The following is a 6,000-nucleotide window of genomic DNA, read 5'->3' on the forward strand; positions in this document are numbered from 1 at the left end:
ACTAGTTAAGAATGTTTCCATTTGAACAAATAAATTTAAAAGAGAATGTAAACTAAATATAATAAGAGTAGTTTATAATGTATAAATGAGAGTAAATTCTATTTTATAGAGAGGAATGAAATTAAATTAAATTTCACAAAATTGATTATAACGTTTGCATAATCTAATTCAATTTGATAAAATCAATTTATAAGATGAGATTTGTACCTATTTACATATTATAAATTAGTTTTATTTTTAGTTGATATAAGATTTTCAACTATTAAAATTTAAAATAAAATATTCTATATATTTTTTACATGTCTGAATAATGCATAAGAAGTGATATGTTTTAATATAGAAAAAGAAGTGGGAAACAACGCGGCCAAGAAAAAAAGATAAAAAATGTAAAGAGGTGTATATAATATGATGTAGGGGAATGCGAGAATGGTAACCATGAAAGAGGAATTTGATGCTATGTTTATGGTTGAAGGGTGCGTTTGGAAATATTTTATTTAGATGCATTTTGTTTGTTTAGGGTGTGATTGAAGAAAAGAAGCATCTATCACATATATGATGGGATGCCTAAGTACTTCAAAGTGGGGCTATTCTTATGACCTAATTTCATTGCTACTTCATTTCTCCACCATCTATACTTCTTTTTAAAGTTTGCTTCATAATTCATCGATAAAAAAATTACGGTTAAATAAAAGAAATTATATAAATCTCCAAAGTAAAATTTTAAAAATACGAGAAATAATTTTAATTGAATTAAAATTTTCAATTTGTTGAAAAGAGACGCGCGTACAGGTAGATACTTTACAGCAACGATGATGAAGGGTCAACAATCAGGAAAGTCCGTTTCCCATTCAGGACTTCCGATACATTCAGTTTTTCTTTCTTTAATATTTTATGTACGATTCTGTTTGCAAAATTAGTGCATAAATAACGTATAATAGTTCCTACGTGGATATTTTAATATTTGTAAATTGTTGATGTATTTATGGCCCGCACGGCTATCCTACACCAAGCATGCCGAACAGTTTGGAAGAAGAAGAACTAGCTAAAGAGTGATTGAATGTGATAGAATCAAGGTGTAGGAGGCCAGGAATAGAGAAGTCCAACTTTAAGTTAATAAACAGATTTTTTTACAAGGATTAAGGTAAATGATAATTAGAGATAATTGAACTGAGATTGAGTCAAAATTAGTCTTAAGTTCATGTCAGAAATATAAATACAGGTTAAAGTTAAAAAATAGGTGATCATATTTATTGTGTATTTATTACCACTTCGCTGAATTACCGAATATTTTGTTGACTTTAACTTCCAAGAACTTTTGATGACAGATATCCTTCAAGACCATAAGTAAAAGCAAAGATTTAATTTAGAGATCAAACTTAAAAAAAAAAATATACATGTATTTGAAGTAACTAAACCTCATATCCAAAATAATTGATATTTTTAAAGAGAATGGGCCAGACTTGTAAAGAGCGGGCCCAATGGCTTCAACCCAAAACGCACCCACTAATACCAAAACGCAAAACTCACTTGCGTTAGAAGATCCCTCGCAATCAGATGGTAGGTGGCTGGCAACGTGGGACGCATCTCGTGAATGGAAATGAAGGTTCTAGGGCTTCCATGGAAACCGGTCGTCGGAGCAAGCAGCTGTCTTCACCGGAGACGATGGGAGAGAAGACCGAAAAGAAGAAGAGGAAAGGCACGGTTTAAAGGTTAGTGAAAGAGATCTCTGTTAGCTCTTTAGAAGAAAAGAATGTCTAATATTATTGCTTGAGTATTGTACGTTCTTACAGAGTTGAATGTTAAGGGGAAAACTCTATTTATAGAGTTATGAAGGGGAAGGGAAAATAACTGAAAACAGAAAGCTAACCTAACACGTAACCTAACTTGATTACTGTATTTGAAAACAGTAATCTATTTAACCAATAATACTTAATAGCCTCCCCTCAAGCTGGATGGTGTATAGTGATGAGGCCCAATTTAACTTGTTAGCCGTTGCTAGGACTCGGGTTCAATCCCCAAATCCCCGGCAACGGCGCCAAAAACTTGATGAGGCCCAATTTAACTTGTTAGCCGTTGCTAGGACTCGGGTTCAATCCCCAAATCCCCGGCAACGGCGCCAAAAACTTGATGAGGCCTAATTTAACTTGTTAGCCGTTGCTAGGACTCGGGTTCAATCCCCAAATCCCTGGCAACGGCGCCAAAAACTTGATGAGGCCCAATTTAACTTGTTAGCCGTTGCTAGGACTCGGGTTCAATCCCCAAATCCTTGGCAACGGCACTAAAAACTTGTTAGCTCAAAAAATACGTGTTGGGCTCGATTTCGACAAGTGCACCGAATCGTTCAAGTAATAAACCGGTAAGACCGGGTATCGTTTTCCCAAGAGACTCGTAATACTAGAGAATTGTGCGATTAACAACTCATATAGACTCAATAACATAACATCAATATACAGAACAAGTGCAGGAATGTAAATTGATACATAATTACAAGGTTGGACTTTGGTATTGAAGGCACTTGAAAATGGAAAAGACTAGAAATGGTATGAAATGACATTGTTAAGGCTAGTTTTCACCAATGCACTCTTGTGTATGACCAATTTCGTCTCCTCTCTATCAATTTACTAAAGTCAATCCACTAAAACACTCTAGCCCTAATTCCTTAGGTGAAAGAGCCTAGGTTTTCTTTATCAAACCCCAATTCCTTGGCAATCTAACAAGCAAAACCCGCATTAAAGAATTGGGATCTAAGACAACATGTGAATCATCTTCCATTCCTAGAATCAATGACCCACAAGGACTCCTATTTCAGTTCCGGATTTCATCTTACGTTCCCATAATCCATAAAACCCCAAAATCAAGTCATGAACGTTCCCATTACATGCAAGCTTTAAGATCGGAAACAAGAATACTAGCAATTGATAGAAAAGGCATATATATAATCAAATCATTCAACAATTACACAAGAATTCAAAGGCTACAACTAATCCCAACAAGATGGGTTTGGTTCTCCATTTCCATGGAGAACCCTAAGCTTACAAACATGGAAGATGGAAGAAGAAGGAGACCCAAAGGAAGAGGAGGAGATGTTCCCACAAGCTCCTCACGCCCTCCATGAGCTCCAGCCGTGAAATCGCGCCTCCAAATGACCAAAGACCCTTAACCCTTCGCGTTTCTGGGTTAAATAAGCTGTCTGCCACATCAGTAAAAATCGCGCCCGGGCGCCCTCTGTCAGTCGCGCCCGAGCGCGAAGCTCTCGCAAAAATTCAAATCTGGCAAAAAGTTGCGCCCGGGCGCCCCTCTGTTTTCGCACCCGAGCGCGAGCCTCTCGCATTTGGACGAACGTCCTTCAATCTGGCCGAGCGTCCTCTTTCCTGGACGAGCGTACTGGACGAGCGTCCTCTGCCTGGCTGGACGAGCGTCCACTTCTGCCTGGCTGGACGAGCGTTCTCTGCCTGGGACGAACGACCTCTCCTGGACGAACGTCCTCCTTCTGCATGGACGAACGTCTGCTTCTTGGACGAGCGCCTGCTGCTTCTGGACGAGCGTCCCCCTCTCTTGGACGAGCGCCTGCTTCTGGGACGAGCGTCCTCGGACGAGCGTCCTCCTGGACGAACGTCCGCTCTCTTGGACGAGCGCCCTCTCTTCTCTTTTGGACGAACGTTCTGAATCTTGGACGGACGTCCTGATTGTGCGAGTGTCCTGCATGTGTGGCGAGCGTTTCTCCGTGCTAACTTCTTGGTCCAGTTCTATACATGGTTGGAGAATCTTCCAAGCTCATTTTTAGCTACAAAATAAGGGATTATTGATGAAAGTACATCACAGTAGCCAAAAACACAAATATATAGAAAACAAGACAAAACAAGAGGATTAAGCAAGTTATATGTTAGAAAGGAGTTGATTTTGCTATTAAAATGATGCTTAAAATATGGTATAATTTAGCATTATCATATAGTTGCCAGTTCAAGCTTGGGAACAATAGATTTGAACCGAACACGGTGAGGAAACTTGGTAAATATGTCTGCTAGTTGTTCATCTGAGCGAATGGGGAGAAGATGTAAAAGATTAGCTTGCACCTTTTCACGAACAACATGGCAGTCAAGCTCTATATGCTTGGTTCTTTCGTGAAAACTCTGATTATGGGCTATATGTCGGGCAGATTTGTTGTCACAGTATAGGGCTGGGATCCCAGCTTCCTTGATCTGTAAGTCCTCTAAGAGATAGTGTATCCATTGTAGCTCACAAGTAGTGGCTGCCAAAGCACGATATTCAGCCTCAGTGGAGGATCTGGAAACAGTGCTCTATTTTTTTGATTTCCAAGAGATGAGTGATGACCCGAGGAAGACGCAAAAACCTGTAGTGGACCTCCTACTGGTGGGGCAGGTTGCCCAATCTGAATCACTGAAGGCCTTTAGCTGTATGGGAGAATCAGTTGGGAATAATAGTCCTTCTGAGGGTTTAGACTTAATGTACCTAAGAACATGTTGAATAGCCCGATAATGGTAGTCAGTTGGAGATTGCATGAATTGACTCAATAAATTAATAGAGAAACACAAATCAGGTCTAGTGTTAGTGAGATAGAGCAACTTCCCTATTAATCTTTGGTATGAGGTTGGATCTTTCAAATAGCTATCAGTTTTGTATAGGGTGCTCGTGTCACTCAAAAAAGGGGTTGAACAGGGCTTGCAACTCTGCATTCCTGTCTCCTCAAGTATGTCTAAGGCATATTTTCTTTGAGACAAATGAATTCCTTTCTGGGACCTTGCCACCTCCAATCCTAGGAAATATTTGAGTTCTCCTAGATCTTTTACTTGGAACCGGTTATGCAAAAGGCTCTTTATGTGATTAATTTCTGTCATAGAATTCCCTGCTAGTATGATGTCATCAACATAAACAAGTAGGGCTGTGAAACCAGTAGGTGTCCCTTTGATGAAGAGAGAATGATCACTCTTTGACTGTATATAGCTAACAGAGGTAAGAAAAGTGGACAACTTTTCAAACCATTGTCTACTAGCTTGCTTTAGGCCATATAATGACTTAGTGAGTTTGCAGACTTGGCCTTCCTTTTGAATATTAAGACCAGGAGGTGGCTCCATGTAGACTTCCTCATTTAAGTCTCCATGAAGGAAGGCATTATTCACATCCAGTTGATGTAAAAACCAGTTTTTAGAAGCTGCCAGCGCAATTAGTAGTCTAACGGTAGTTAGCTTGGCAACGGGAGAGAAGGTGTCTAAATAATCTATCCCTTCTTGCTGGGTGTAGCCCTTAGCAACTAGACGGGCCTTGTACCTTTCTATGGTGCCATCAGCCCTGTATTTAATCTTGTATACCCATCTGCACCCAATGGCAGTTTTCCCTTGAGGAAGCTGTGTTAGAAACCACGTGTTGTTATCCTTCAAGGCTTTTATTTCCTGGTGCATTGCCTCTGCCCATTCACTTACATCTTTGGCCTCATTGTAAGAGTGGGGCTCACTGTTAGCAGTGATAGCCATGGTATATCTTGAATGCTTTTCTGTCAGGGAATCACAACATAATAGATTAGAAATGGGGTAAGGGGTTGTAAACTTATTTTCCATAGACAAGGATTGATTAACCTGGTGGATGTAGTCATCTAGATATCTTGGAGGTTTTCTGATCCTGTCAGATCTCCTGTATCCGTGATCCCCTTCATCGTTATCAATCTCATTATCAATGCTATTCTCTTCGACAATGTCATGCTGTATTTCTTCTTCTGCAAACCTTTCATCATTATTAGAGGTAGAATTGCCTAAGGAATCATTAAGAAAGGCAATTCTGTCAACTTCTTCACCATCCACTCTTATGTTGTTCTGCTGATCCTTCCAAGGAAAAACATCTTCATAAAAAATAATGTTCCTACTTATAAACAGCTCTCTAGTATTGATGTCAAGGACAATATAACCCTTGACTCCACTTTTGTATCCAAGGAAAATTCCTTTCCTTGCTCTTGGGTCAAGTTTGCTCCGGCCAGCTGCAAGGGTGGAA

Source organism: Vigna angularis, chromosome 5 (assembly GCF_016808095.1).
Source record: "Vigna angularis cultivar LongXiaoDou No.4 chromosome 5, ASM1680809v1, whole genome shotgun sequence".
Lineage (NCBI taxonomy): Eukaryota > Viridiplantae > Streptophyta > Magnoliopsida > Fabales > Fabaceae > Vigna > Vigna angularis.